The sequence below is a fragment of the Fukomys damarensis genome, unplaced genomic scaffold (assembly GCF_012274545.1).
Source record: "Fukomys damarensis isolate Sample0158 unplaced genomic scaffold, DMR_v1.0_HiC HiC_scaffold_26, whole genome shotgun sequence".
Lineage (NCBI taxonomy): Eukaryota > Metazoa > Chordata > Mammalia > Rodentia > Bathyergidae > Fukomys > Fukomys damarensis.
In genome coordinates, this window is record NW_022900938.1 from 10,692,126 (window position 1) to 10,707,720 (window position 15,595).

General features: G+C 38.7%; 1 long non-coding RNA gene across 1 annotated transcript in view; it reads left to right on the forward strand.

Moving 5' to 3' along the window:
* Window positions 1-24: 24 nt before the first annotated feature.
* LOC104870999 overlaps window positions 25-15,595 on the forward strand; it is a 16,463-nt gene continuing 892 nt past the window's right edge. The window contains exons 1-3 of the long non-coding RNA XR_782688.1: window positions 25-74; window positions 276-456; window positions 1,730-1,869. This is a non-coding gene — a long non-coding RNA (uncharacterized LOC104870999). The remainder of the gene's footprint in view (window positions 75-275; window positions 457-1,729; window positions 1,870-15,595) is intronic.

Here is a 15,595-nt window from a genome sequence, read left to right on the forward strand (position 1 = left end):
TCGACAGTGGTCCCAGAGGGAGCCCTCCATTACCAGCAGGGATCAAGAGTAATGAACGGATTGGGCTGTTTGGGGTAGGGAGTGTGCTGTGTGACCAAATGACATACTCATCACAGCTCATTTTTGAAGTAGCTTTGTGAAATCTCTAATTAGTCACATAGCTTTATGTATGTTGTTATTCTGATACAAAAAGCAAAATGTGTTTTTTTTAATCAATCCTTAAATATAAAAAGGGAGCAACCATTGTCTTGTTTTCTTGGCTTCTTTTTGCCTAGTGCGGTGTGAAATAGTGAAGTTTCTAACATTGTAAGGCCCAGGATATGAAGAAATTGTCGCTTTCCTGTGGGCACAGATGACAGAAGGCTGTGCAAAGACTGCGGATGCCCTGCCTGTTTTCCACGAGCCCCATAGGTGCTGTAAAACCAAACCCTTATCGCCAGGCCATGAAGGGTCCAGGTGCTTTATTTTACAGATTTCAATGGTATTCTTTTCCATATATATATAAAGGTTTCTTGAGTTAAAGCAGATACTTTTCAAGAAAAATTTTACAAGCCATGAAAAATAAATTACTTGCAGATGTATTCAGACCATGACCTGAAAAATTATATAAGATTTTTGTCTGGCTCTGGGTTCCCCAGAAAGAAGCTCCTGGGGGATGTTTTACTAAAATGGGCAGTTTTATTTACACTGAAGATGTAAAAGGATTTTATCATAACCAGATACACGGCTTCATGTAAAGAAAAGGTAAACAAGTGTGTGACGGAGGGAGATGCAGAGCTCAAAGGTCCGTTGCTGCCCCTCCTGCCTCACACAGGATCCCTGGAGACACGAGCCACTGCTGGGGCAGTGGAAGAACTTGAACGAGAGATGGTGCTGCCTTTTTTTTTTCTTTTTCTTAGTTACATAAGTATTTTAAAACTTTTATCTTAATTCTCATTTTAATTTTTCGAAAATAAAAAGGGTTTCCTTTGTTTGCTTTGTTGCCTAGGAGCTAGGAGATAAAAGAGGAAATGCGAACAAAATGAAGGCTGTGGAGACAAGAGAACAGTTCTTTTTTTTTTCCCTTGTTAACTCAAAAACCTAAAAATACATGACCAAATTTTTTTTTAAAAAAAATCAAAGTTCAAAGGGAAGGTCAAATTACTATCCTAAGGATGCAGTCACAAAAAGAGACCTGGAAAAATTAGGCAACAAAAAGCAGTAAATGTGAATTCTTTTTCTGTCCACTGATAAGATTTTCAGATTTGTTTAAGTTTTCTTAGATGATTTTTTAAATTATCTATGATCTGCGTGGCATTTAATTACATGTGACTGTTTAAATGGTCCAGCAAGACCCTGACCACTAGAAGTCTAAGGCACGACTGGAACGAGAAGTGAGTGGTGAATTTTGTGATGTCTCTGAGTCAGTCAGTTTGCATTCAAATCTTTTACTCTGCAGAACTTTCTGACATTTTAAAAGTGAGAAAATTAAAGTCAAAACGCATAAAAAACAAATAAATAACCCTGACAGAGGCCCCATGTGAAAGGCGCTCGATCGGTATTTGTTCAGTGGTAAAGAATGCCGCGATTTGGGATCACTGCCTCGGCCTCGCCAACCTCGGGTCCTCTTTGGCAAAACAGATGCGGTGAAACCGCAGTTGTAGAATTTTATATAGTATTAGTGCGGTGTGGGTAAATGATCCCTGCTTAGGAAATAGCTGCTTTCATTAGTATTATTAATTATTCCTAGGGCTACTTCACCGTGAGCTAAAGTCAGCCTCCTGAGTGGACAGTGGACGACCACCTCCCCGTGTCAGCCCCACCAGTCCAGCTGCTGGGCGAGCAGAGGAAGGAGTGGCAGCCGTATTCCACCCTACGAGCTGGGCCCAGGTAAAAATGTGCCGAAGTCAGTTTTGCAGACTCTTCCCCTGGAACCTGAGATTCCTTACTCCTACTGTTCTCTTCGTTCTTGACCTCTTTCCCAATATCACGCACAATTTCATGTTCTGAGGCTTGTTATTCAAAAGTACCATACAAGTTTATACTTATGTTTCATTGTCATCCATAAAGTTTTATGTACAGTTATACCTTTTTGAAAAAAATCTTCAATTCTCGTTTAAAGTAATTTTAGTCACCGAGTATTTGGGCAATGTATTTTGTGGTACAGACATAAAATACAGCCACCTAGTGAAAGTGGCCTCTTCCAAACTGACAAGGTCATAAAAATCTGTAGAAATCTGGAGAAATGTTTCAATATAAAAGCATAAAAAACTGTCAAAATAATGTTACAAAATTGGTAAAACAATGACAAATGCAGTCTATGACCAATTGGGGGAATAACGTAATGGTAAAACAGAGCAACTGGGGCACAAATGTATTAAAGAGAGAAACAGACCACCTGGGCAGACATTGTGTGAGCAAAGAAACGTTGGTTCCCTCGCACATGGGTGCGTGGGTGGGCTGAGTCTGGGAAAATGGAACTCAGCAGCCAGCAAGCAGAGAACAAAGGATGGAAAGGGATGGAGAGGGTTGGCCGCCTTGAGGGATTTGGGCAGAAAGAGTGAGGCGTCCTCGCTTCTCAGGATGGGCGGTGGTTATCCAATGTCACCAAGGTTCCTGGAGCTGCAGAGGCTGGGATGTGGTCCACTGTCTTCGTTCACATCTCACCGCCCAGGTTGATGGGGCCCAGCTTTGTCCTGCCTTATACCTTACACCTTATACCACGTGGCTTTGCTCTAGAAAACTCCCTTGAAAAATGGGGTCTGCAGGCAACTCACTTTTGGGTCCCCTTTCTGTCTCTCTTAGATAGAAGCTATCTTTCTCTCCATAAATTCTTCCGACTCCAAACCTCCAGTGTTCCTAGAATTCATTCTTCAATGTTAGGGAACGAACTCAGTGTCTGACATCTAGCACGTTGGGAGCTGTACTATCTCCCTTATATTATTTGGGTTATTGGGAGGCTCTGTACCATCCCTGTACCATACACCCTGTATCACAAGGGCCTCACACATACTCAGCACACCCCAACCCTGAGTATGCCCCATCCCTTAAAGTACTTACTTACGTTTAAATTGATTTTTATGAAACCACAAAGTTTAATTTTGAAATTACTGATTTCCAATTAAAAGAGCAGATGTTTGAAAGAGAAAAGAATTCTCTATACAGTTGTGGTAATTTCAAAAGCTTGACTTTGAACATCAAGGGTCAAAGCCTGTGTAGACACAGAATACACATCTCACCTACAATCCACAAAATGGAAATATCAATAAAGTGATAAAGGTTGTTTCTGTGCCCCAAAGTGACAAGGCAAAAAAACGAAGAGAAAGTCGGAAAGGTGACAGAGTGAAGCAAGGATCAGTCTCTGAGAAGGGTTAACTGAGACAAGAGAAAGCCTTAGGCATGGGTCCCTTCACTGCAGAGGTGGAAGAATCCAGAGGCAAAGGAACTGCACCCAGATTACAAAGAGACTGCGGCCTTGCAGAAAGCCACCATTTACTGTGTGGTGCGGTCCCAGTGGTTGAAATTTCCTACTCTCCTCCCGTTTTCCACCCACTCCCCCAAAATGCGTAGACTATCTGAGAATATCTGACAGGTTTCATGGACAGCAGAGGATTTGAGATTGGGCTGAGGAGGATTAAATGTTCTCATGAGGTATTTGTTAGCTCTAGAGCAATGTTTGAAAAGGGAACAGGAGGAACAAGAATCCAGAAGAGGATAAGAAGCCAGGAAACACACTTGTAGCAATCTAAACATGCTAAAGAGAAAAAAAATTGGATCTCAGGTACAACCAAGAAAGAGCAGTGCTAGGATAGGCCCTGAGCACTTTGTATTCCCAAAGAGAACATCCTAGGAGTCAGTGTGAGTGGGAAATGAACATGTTCTCATCCACCTTTGAATCGGCTGTGAATCTAATTGGATGGAGTCAAGCCAATTACCACTTTAACTGGCTACCAGAAGCAAAAGAAAAATAGTCTCTGGAGTAACAGAATTTCATATGCACAAATATTGAATGAAAACATGAAGAAAGTCAGCCAAGGATTAGGAACTACATGAGGGAATTGAGTGTTGTTTCTAGAATTAAAATTTTTAAATAACTGAAATTAAGAGATATTTAGTAGATAGTTTTTCCAAATCAGACAAATCTATTTGTGGACTGCCAGGTAGCTCAGAAAAGAAAAAAAAAATTTCACCTGGCATGGCAAATGCCTGTAATCTCAGCACTTGGGAGGCTGAGGCAGGAAGATTGCCATGAGTTCAAGGCCAGGCTGGACTATATAGTGAGATCCAGGCCAGTCCGAACTGCACAGCTAGACCATGTTTCAAAAAAAAATCTACTGAATCACAAAAAAGATAAAAGAAAATATTACAAAGAAAAATGCATAACAATATATGTCTATGTTATACTGAAAGGGTCAACTGACCAATATTTAGAGTCTATAAAGAGAGAAAGAATGACATGAAGCAGAATTTGAGTAGAAAAAGGTCTCACAGGGCCAGGGACTTAGCTTAATAGTGCCTCCGCCTGCCTCACGAGCTCAAGGACCCAAGTTCAATCCCCTGGTACCAAACAAAAAAGAAAGAAAGAAAGAAAAGAAAAAGGTCTCATAAGTTTTAAATATTCTGGAAGCACTAGAAAACTACAGCTGGATACACGTACATAAAACAAGTTACTGACTAATTATGGTTAAAATGACTAAAAAGTAAAAGTAAATATGAGATGACAAGAGATACAAAAGGAGAAGCAGGAGAGCAAAGAAATGCCTCGAAAAGAGAAAACCCAAGCTGGAAAATAAAAATTAGTAATCACAACAGATGTGATTATGTCATGTAGTAAAACAGATTCTCAGATTGCATTTTAAAATTCTTAAATTTTTCCTACACTCTACCCAACACACATTTTTAAAACATGGTCCACAGAAAGAGGGAAGAGAAAAATCACACCAAGCAAATAAATAATAAAACTGAGTGTTTTTGTAAGAATAGGAATATTTTGTAAGCGAGAATTCAAGCAAAACTTACTTTAACTTGAAAGGCTCTTGTTACATAAGAACCCTCATCCACTGCACCAAAATGTATGCGCCTTACCAGACCCGGAGCCAGCGAGTCAACGGGTGTCACTTCCTATGATTCTAATTAGGGCTGAAGGCACAAAGAGACGGAATAACCAGACATCGAAGGAGAATTCGCGGTCAGGGTCTGAATGCAGGCAGAACTTGAATAGCAAGGCAGCACCTGTCTTACAATTCACCAATGTTAGTCTTACACAGTAAATATCCCTGTTTTAGTATTTAATGCATTGCTCGTGAAGATGAAATGAATCACTGCTTATCAGTTACCTGAAACAGTGGCTTTCATTCTGCATTTGTTTGATAAGTATTATGTATTATGGCCGTTGTGGAGTACTGTCTTCTGGCATACTATTTTCTAAGGCATATATTGTAATTCCAATGTTGTACTATGCTGTAATTAAGGATGTTTTTTAATTATGGTGAGACAACTGCAATTCAAATTGTTCTAAAATATGATGAGTGGAATCAGAGATACTGAACGTGGCCTCAGTTCCTCTCGGTTTTGAACAGAATGTTGAATGAAACGGTCCTTCCAAATAAGATAACTACTTGTTAAAATAAGCTCTTCAGTCGCTAAGGAAAAGATTCTTATCCCCATTTTGCACACAAAGAAAGTCAGACTCAGGCCGAATGTTTTGGAGAAGTTCTTAGAAAGAGCAAGTCTGGATCTAGATGGATATCTTCCAACTCCAAGTTCAGCAGTGTTTTACAATTCTCTCACACACTCAGACAGATGCACACTTACATGAAATCTTGCATTTTTATTTTTTAAATGTTTAACTAAAACACAATGACATAAAATTTTCTGAAATACCCCAGGCAAATAATAATAAAAATGAAATCGTGATAGCTATTATATTTGTCTTATTCCATTTTAAAATGTTCTCTTTTTGATTGGTACACTAAAACATGAAAGTTATGATAATGATTTTTCAAAAGGGTAATGGTAGCCACAGGGTTTGGTGACTCCAGGTTAAAAAGAAAAAGAAAGAGAGAGGGAGCGAGAGACAGAACGCCAAGGTAACTGAGCGTAGAAAACCAAGTCAAACACATCTGTAAACATAAAAATTACTCCAGATCAATCCTTTGTGTTGGGAACAAGAATAATATTTTCTTCTACATGAGAAAAGAAAATGTAAATAAATATCTCCTTTTGTGAGGTTTTTTTTCCTAAGACCTGAGAGATATAAATATCTCATGTGCTTGAGAATCCAAAGATGATTCTTGAAGAAGATCAAGGCGAATGCCCCTCCTGTTTATGTTTCCATTCATTTATTTATGTATACGTATAGACAACGAACTTTAATTTTTATTTTTGGCTTTCTACTTGAAGGTCTGAAGGAAAGTCAGGAGCCCTAACAGGCAGAGGCCTGCAGGAGCCAGGAGGGGGGACCAGGCCAGGTGTCCCTGACTCTTCTGAGATGCTACAGTGATTTATGGGTCAGAAGAGCAAACTCCTAAAATACAAACACGTTTGATGTGGAATCTAGAACCCTCTGTGAGACGTACTGGTTGTCATGAAATTTCATTTATTTGTCTTTAGAAACAAACCCAGCCCAGTTGTTCAGCTGTGACTATAGACAGCTTGTCCTAGATTACAGTTTATTTCATTTGAACTCCCAGGAATACAAATCTGCAAAGAGGCATTGTTGTTTTATTTCCAGTAATTGACAAGTGGGGCGTGAGAAAAAACTTCTGGACAATGATTTTTTCCCACGATTTCATTAATATATAATCTTCAACAGCTTAAAAAAAAAAAAAACTTCCCCAAAACTTCCATCACCTTCTGAAATAAAAAGATCATGGCTTAGTACAAAGGTCCTATCTAACTTCTGGAATAATTTGGTCATTTTTGTGGCTGTTTTCATTTAGCATTACACTGTTCTTTGCCTGTTATCAGGAGGGACTTTGGTTATTACTCAGTCATTCTTTGTTGAAATTAAAAACTTAGTTCAAATTGACAGCCATATTAACCTGCTTAGGTAACTTTCTTCGTTTTAGTTATTATTGTCATTCTTATAGTCTTAACTATAAATTCATGCCCATAAATAAATGGCCCAGCTTAATGCATGTCTGAGGCAAAATCTGGTATTATTCACAATGCCTTTTTCCTTTCTTTTTTTTCCCCATAAGACCCAAACTGTAGTTTTTAACTAAGCACATAATTAGCTACATAGTCTGTCTCTCTGCTAGGCAAGGGCAATGGCCTACTTCTGGCTAGTAGGATGTGTAGGGACGTGATGTATACAACATCAAACCACATTCAGAACAGAAATGACTGGGGAGGGCCGGAACGTGGACCCACTCCTGAGCCCTCTTGACCACAAGGAAAGCTAGGAACACCCGCACTGAAGTTAGCTCATGACGATTTGCCAGAATAGTTACATTTTTAAGAAACGTTCAAAACCAGTGGCTAAAGCATTAGTGGCTTCATGTTGACTGTGGCTGGAAGTGTTTATACCGTCAAGGTCAGCAAGCGAAACAAGTCACATGAGTCAGGGACATTTTCGTCAGAGCCAGTTTATCTTTATACCTTTACCAATCTGAGAAGCGTAGATGAAGCTATGGGGTAGAGCGCTCTGGCTCGTTGTGTCCGTTGGAAAGCGTTAAGAGATGCCTGGTGAATCGGTCAGGCGTGCTTCTCAGTGTGTCTGACTGAGGGGGCTCCCATGGATGACTGGTACTTACATCAGCAAGTGGAGGGGGATCACGGTGGGGGCACCATCCAGTAAGTGTGTAGCCCGGACAGGATGCAAAACGGACAAAGGAGGAAGTTGGCCTGTGTTTCAAGAGCTCCAGTGCAGAGATTCCCATGATGGTGGTGCAAACTGAGGAACAAGCACAGATTGTTCCTCGGTGCACACCAAGGTCGGGCGGCTACATGCAGGGGCAGAGTTTGCCACTACAGTAGCCGATCGCCAGAGTGGATCCCAGCCCAAGTTCAGAGGCTTGGCCACACTGTGCAATACACAAACTGTCAGGAAAAGAAGTAAGGTGACCACCGCTGGGCTCTCACTCCTGAAGCAGCTGTCCCCGGGCTCCAGGTCACTCTGGTTTCTCCATCCGGACACAGCCCCCAATCCACAATAATAACAGCAAGCAGAACCTTGGTCTAGGAGTGCAAAGCCGGAGACCAAGCCACTGTGAAATGCTGAAAACATTCATGGGCAGAAGGCAGAAGCAGCCTCAGCAGGACACTCCTGGCAGGCAACACCGCCCACTCCACAGGCAGATCTCTGGGATTCCTGCCTCTCGGGCTCCAGGCACAGGACAGACAGGAGCTAGAGTTGAATTCTGAGTAATGAGGGCCAGGCCCTAGGTGGGCAAGACAGGAGGAACATCCCAAACCAAGAAAACCTGCTCCCTAATCCCCGAGGCTACTGAAATCACAGAGGGCCCAGCAAGCTGTGAGAAAAGGAACAAAGAGTTCCAGGGACTGTGTGATCAGGACTGAGTGTCCTGAAAGGTCACGACTGACAGAGAACCTGGGGCTGAAATTCACCGGTGGGAACAGAGTAAATGCCTTACCAAAGATCCCGAGGAAAAGAGTCTCCAGGATTTGCTGGGCTAAAACCAGTAGAACTAGGATTGATCCACACAGCCCCCAGCATGTGAAACACTCTGTAATCTCTTTGCCTTCTCAGTCTCTGTTGTCTCAAAACGGGGTGTGGGGCTTAAGGTGTAGGGTGTGGATCGGTGTTTTAATTTCTGTGGTGATTTACATAGACCTACTGTGTTCCCCTCACACGCATAAGGCAGTAAACTATTTACTAATACTTAAAAATCAAAACACCATAAGAGAATGATCTGAGAGCTCACAGGTGACTCTAAAAGAACAAACCTAAGTTTCATAGGTTTAAAGGAAGGATTAGAAAAGGAAACAAAGACATAAAATTTTATGCATTGAATTCATTGAAGAAAACTTTCCAGATCTAGGAAATCAAATGAATAACCAAGAAAATGTAGCATTTAGAACCACAAATAGACACAAACAGGAAGAAAAAAAGAGACTTCTTCATGAATCATCATAGTAAAAATCCCAGAAATTCAGAACAAAATGGTTAAGAGTAGTAAAAGTTGTTAGAGAAAAGTGCCATGTAACTTAAAAAGGCAAACCTTTCAGAATAACAGCATATTTCTCAATACAGATCTTAAAGGCTAAAAGAGGTTAGAGTGAAGTCTTTTAAAGCCTTAGGAAAAAATAACTGACAAGCCAGAATAATATATCTTGCAATATTATTCTACAACATTTGGGGGAAATAAAGATATTCCACAACAAAGAGAATCTAAAGAAATACACAACCAGCATTGCAAAATATACTCAAGGAAATCCTGAAGAGAGATAGTGAGTCCAAAATCACCAAAGAGCGTGAAGTAAAGAATACGTCTAACTAGGAGACTAGTTAAATAAAAGGAATCAGCCCTGGAAAACTAAAAAGGAATCAGTAAATATCTTTCAATAATATTACTCAATGGAAATGGTCTTCATTTCCCAATCAAAAGATACAGAGTGGTGGAGTGGATCAAAAAATCTAATTAATTATATGTTGCCTGCAAGAGACATACTTCACTCACAAAGACACATATAGATTGAAAGTGAAATGATGGAAAACAATACTCTAAGCAGCTAGAGCAGGAGTAGCTATTCTAACTTCCGGGAAAGTTAACTTCAAACAAAAACTAATCAGAAGAGACAAAAAAAGGGACACTACATATTGGTAAAAGGAATGAACAATTCACTAGGAAGTGATAATATGATCCTTTAATAAAAGACACGCACACACACACACACACACACACACAGCACTCTACCAGAAGACTCTAAGATCTAATAAATAATTCAGCATAGTGGCAGAATACAAAATCAACACACAAATGTCTATAATATTCTAGTACAGCAATAATGAACCCACTGAGAAAGAAATCAGGGAAATAATCTCATTCCTAATAGTAACATCAGAGTCAAAAACAGCTCAGAAATCACATGCTAAGAGACAGGGAACGTGTGTGTTTTCTCCTCTTGTGTCTCCCTCTTCTAATAAAGCCATACCTGTGTTCAGTTATGGGGGCTCCACCCTCCAGAACTTATCTTATTCTAATCATCTCCAAAAGGAAAAGCCCCACCTCAAAACACCATAATTAGATTGTTTCCACATATTTACTGTCTTATAACAGGGTTTCATTTTCATACGACTCTTTGGGGGATACACTCAAATCATACTCAAACAAGAAACATGCACAAGAGGAATAATTGAATGATTTTTTTTCATAAGTGTAACTGAAGTGTTTAAAGACAAATGATAAACCTTTTAAAGAATGGCTACGCAAATTATTGCATTCTTAAGAAAGTCAAATTTTTCAATTTTGTTAAAACTCAAGACACTGCAATAAAATGCTATCTCAAACTAACTTTGTGTGAGTTCACTGAAAGGAAGAACTCAACATACATGATGAAATTAACATATTAATCATTTTATAATGCCAGTACTTTAAAACTTTAATCTATTTTTTTCTACTGAATGAATTCAGTGTATATTTTGGGTTGTTAGAATTTTTAGGTCATCATCATTCACCTTTTGTAATTCATGCAAATCTAGGAATCTGTCCATTTCTTCTGTATTTTCCATCTTATTGGCATAAAGCTTCTCAAAGTAGGTATTGATGATCCTCTGGATGTCTGCTGGGTCCATTGTAATTTTACTCTTTTCATTCTTAATTGCATACTTAAAATGTAAATCTTCACAATCATTAGACTGAGTGAATTTCATAAGCAAATGGACTTGCTGGACTAAATACTATATGTAGTCTTCCTTTTCTCAAAAAAACACTGCAATGTCAAGTCTACGTGCCAACTTGCCTGAGCCATGAGATTCTCAGAGTACACATCTCTGGTACATCTGTGAGGGGGTTTCCAGATTCGGTTCGCATGTGAGTCAGTAGATTCAGTAGTGTAGGTTGTCTCTCCCTCTGTCTTTGGCAATCATCCAATCCCTTGAGGACCCAAGTAGAAAGTAAGGTTGGTATAAATGTTGGCCTCTGCGTTATTTTATAAATAATTATGGGTTTCCTATGTAGCCCCAGGAAGATCACAGCATAGTCAGTTCCTCCAAAAGTGTGTACAAAACTATCTGTTGTTTACTTCTGAGAGGCAGAATGAAGGTGGAGACTCCTATTCTAAAGAGACAGCTATGTTAGCTAATTATACTGTGATTCTGTCAAAAGTGTCTCACAAAAAACGGGCAAATATTGAATAATATTGATGTCTTTAGATGAGGCCACTTTCACAGATAAATTGTTCTATATTATTATTTTAAAACAAAGCTGAATAGAATTTTAGAAGCTATAACTACATGCATTTTTGACTCACTATAGCATGCAGAACCCGGGAAGTATCCAGGAGGCATCTTCGCGGTAAGATTTCCCGAGCTAGGTGTCACAGTCGGACTAAAGTAATAAGGTGAAAGTATATGGATGAATGAAAAGCTGGTCCTATCTAGGGGCCATTAGCCTAAAATCTTTGTGCGTTAAGGATTACAAAATCCTGGTTTCTCTTTGTTAGAAAAGAGAGTTCCAAGTACAGAAAGGAAAACTAATTAGAATGAATTTAGTGATGTTAAATTAGGACTCCTGGTGCTAGGTAGATTGATAAGGAACTAAGCAGATAACTAGATTTGACTCTGTGCGTGTATGTGTGTGATACTCTTGTATATAAATGTATTTGAACATACGTGCATACATAATTTATAATAACAGTCCCTTGCTGTGTCTAGTCAGACACAACAGGCTAGCAATGGCAAGTGATGTGCAGTAGGAAGTGTGTCCTTGCAAGTGCCAACCTCCCGAATTGTGATGAACAAATATTTGTTTTATACACAGTACCCAGTCTTTGGTATTTTGTCACAGCAGCTCAAACTAAAATAGTAGATTGTGATTTTATAAATAAGTTACTCTTTGTAAGAGGAATTATACACAAAATATTTTTGTGGCTAGAATAACTTGTTGGTAATATACTCTCAAATAGGCCAAAAGAAGAAAGTATGTTATACCATTCTTATAACTTTTTCATAAGTTCAAATTTTTTACATAAATAGATACTATAAATTTATAAATAGTATAGGTAAAATCAAAACTTGGAATATTTTTTAATTCATTATTGTCAAAATATTACACAAAAGTGATTTTTCCAGTAATTTATAATATTTTCTTTTTAATAAAATTAGGACTTTGCATCTTCCCAACATAAAAATTTGGCTAATGTGGGCAGAATTAGTATTTCCTGCAGGAGTCAAAATAGTATTTACCTTTGGTGGTGGGGAAACAGAAAATTGACAGGAATTTTCTAAAGAGATTTGCCCAGATTCAACACAATCTCTAACCAAATTCCAAGTCTTTTTCATAGAAATAGAAAACCTGATAAAATCTGTATTGATTTTCCAGAGACTCAAACAGCTTAAACAATCATGAAAAAGATTTAGAAAGAGAGTTCACATTTCACAACTTTAACCCTTAATGCAAAATGTTAAATTATGTGGGGTGGTGTAAAGGCAGATGTGTGTATACATGAAACAGCCCAGGGATAAATTCTTCCTCGTGTGTGTGTGTGTGTGTACAAACACCACACATTAATTAATTAAGTAATTAATTTTCGTAATGGTGCCAAGACATTTTCAACAAATAATGTTGGAAAAACTATATACATGCAGGATAGTTAAGTTGGACCTTTATATCATTTATAAGTAGGAACTCAAATGTATCAAAAACTTAAAAGTTAAGAGTTAAAGATAAAAAATTCTTTCAGAAAATAGTACAAAAAGCCAAGCGTGGTGGTGCACGCCTGTAATCCCAGCGCTTGGGAGGCTGAGGCAGGAGGATCGCTGTCAGTTTGAGACCAGCCTGGGCTACATAGTGAGTTCCAGGTCAGTCTCAACTACATAGTGAGACCCTGTCTCAAAAAAAAACAAACTAAAAAAAAAAAGAAAACAGTACAAAAGATTTCATTACACCAGATTTGGCAGTGATTTAATAAATATTACACAAAAATATAGGCAATGAACAAAAAAATAGATAATAGACTTCATCAAATCAAGAACTTGTGCTTCCCAGAATATGGTCAAGAAAGTGAAAAAGCACATAGAATGGGAAAAATATTTGCCTATCATGTATTTAAAAGCAATTAAGACCCCAAAAAGCAAATAATTCCTAAAATACAACACAATAAAAATACATAAGTACCTCAATTCAAAAATAGGTAAACAGACTTAAACATACAAATAAAAATAAGCCACTGAAAAAATACTCAACTTCATCACTCACCAGAAAAGGCAAGTCAAAACTATATACCTATTGGCATGGGAGTGATAATAGAAAATAACAACTGTTGGCAGGGATGTGGAGAAAGTCCAACCTTGCATCTCTTCTGGGGATATTAAATGCTTCAGCTATTTTGGAAAAACAGTTTTGCCATTTCTCAAAATGCTAAGCAGTAATTCCACTATTAATTATGTATCCAAAAGAATCGAAAGCAGGGACTCAGACATAGTTCTATACTCCAATATGCACAGGGGCATTTTTATAATAACCAAAATGTGGAAATAATCCAAACGTTTATCTTTTTTTTTTCTTTTTTCTTTTTTTTTTTTTTGAAACAGGGTCTCACTATGTAGTTGAGACTGACCTGGAACTCACTATGTAGTCCAGTCTGGTTTTGAACTCAAAGCGATCCTCCTGCCTCAGCCTCCCAAGTGCTGGGATTACAGGCGTGCGCGACCACACCCGGCCCAAATGTTTATCATAGGTGAACAGACAAACAATAGTGTATATGCACAACAATAGTATTTGGCCATAAAAAGAATAAAATGTTGGTATTTGCTACAACATGAATGCATCTTGCATACTTAGATGAGACCCAGAAAGACAAAGTTTGCATGATTGCACTTATTGGAGCTACCAAAACGGGGAGATTCATAGCAGCATGAAGCAGAAGAGAGTTTGCAGAAGATGGGAAGAGGTAGAAGAGGAAACCGTTGACAAGTGTGTAAATATGGGATTGATGAAAAGGTTCTGGATACAGGCAAGGGCAAAGATTGATGAATATTGTGGCTCTATTTAATGACACCGAATTGTGCACTTTTTGAATGGTTAATAACTATTACATATATTTGATGACTAAAAAGAAGTATGCTGAGTTCCAGTACTGTGTGTGTGTGTGCGTGTGTATGTGTGTGGCTGTTTTGTATGTTTTGCACATGAGATCTTCGTAAGTTTCCCCCACTGTATTCAAACTCACAATCCTCTCCCTTCAAGCTCCTAAGTAGCTGGCAGTATATAGGCAGGTACCATCACATCCTGCTAATGTGTTTCTTGATCAACAGGCTGAAGTTATCGACATATATATTTGCTTTTTCAAAATTCATTGTTTTATACATATTATTTGTGTTCTTTCTGATGTATGTTTTATGTTCATACAATTTGCATTAAAATGACATGAAACCCTGTTGCATCTGTTAAAAAGTTAGACTCTTTACTGAGGAGGGCCATTTGTTTCCTGTTGCGTAACATGAAATCCTTATAATCCATGTCTTAGGCCATAAGCTCAATCATTTATCAAAAAACTTCAAATGAGATGCTTGTATTATATTAATTTTCAGGAGCTGCTGTAAGAAAGTACTAGAATCTAAAGGACTTAAACAACACATATGTGCGTGTGTCTTGCACCTCTGGAGTCTAGAAGTCTGCCTTCTTCTGAGAGCTGTGAGAAATAATCCTTTCCATACCTCCCTCTCATCTTCTGACGGCTGCTGGCAAACTTGGGGTCCTTTGGTTTGCAGAAGCATCGCCCGAGCCTTTTCCTTCATCTCCACACGGTGTCCAGTGTATGTGTCTGTGGCCGTGTCTTCCTCCAACGGGGCACCAGTCCCACTGGGTCAGGGTCTCCCCTAATAACTGCACATTTACCACTGACAGCTATAGTAATTCTCTTTCAAATAATGTCACATTTGGAGGCACTGGGCTTAGGACTTCAACGCATGAATTATCTGACAACATACAAGCACAGTGACTATCTTACACCGAGTTAGATTTATTGATTTATAAGGGTCAAACAGCACCTTGCTTGTTTTTCAGTGTTTGCTATCAAACTTGATAAGCAAGTGCTCCAATAATGAGCTACGTTGCCCGCCCAAACATTTGTCAGCATACATTTCTCTGTACAACTGATTTTGCTAAATTCAGTAGAAAATTCAGGGACAGTTCTGGATTAGGGCCATGTTTTTACATAGTGACTTTCTGGATTAGTTCTAGCTTCATTCTCATTTTCAATAAAGTTTGTGTTTTCTCACTTTTAAGTCATTATTGCCAAGATAGGCCGCATTAGTTAACACTGACATTAGTTGAAACTGGAATTTCTAAAATTTTCTCTCTTGAAGTATCTATTTTATATATATATTGGAACTTTATTCATAAAACCCATGTTAAAGCTATCATTCTTGAGCTGGGTGTGGTGGCGTATGCATGTAATCCCAGCACTCAGGAGGCTGAGGCAGGAGGAT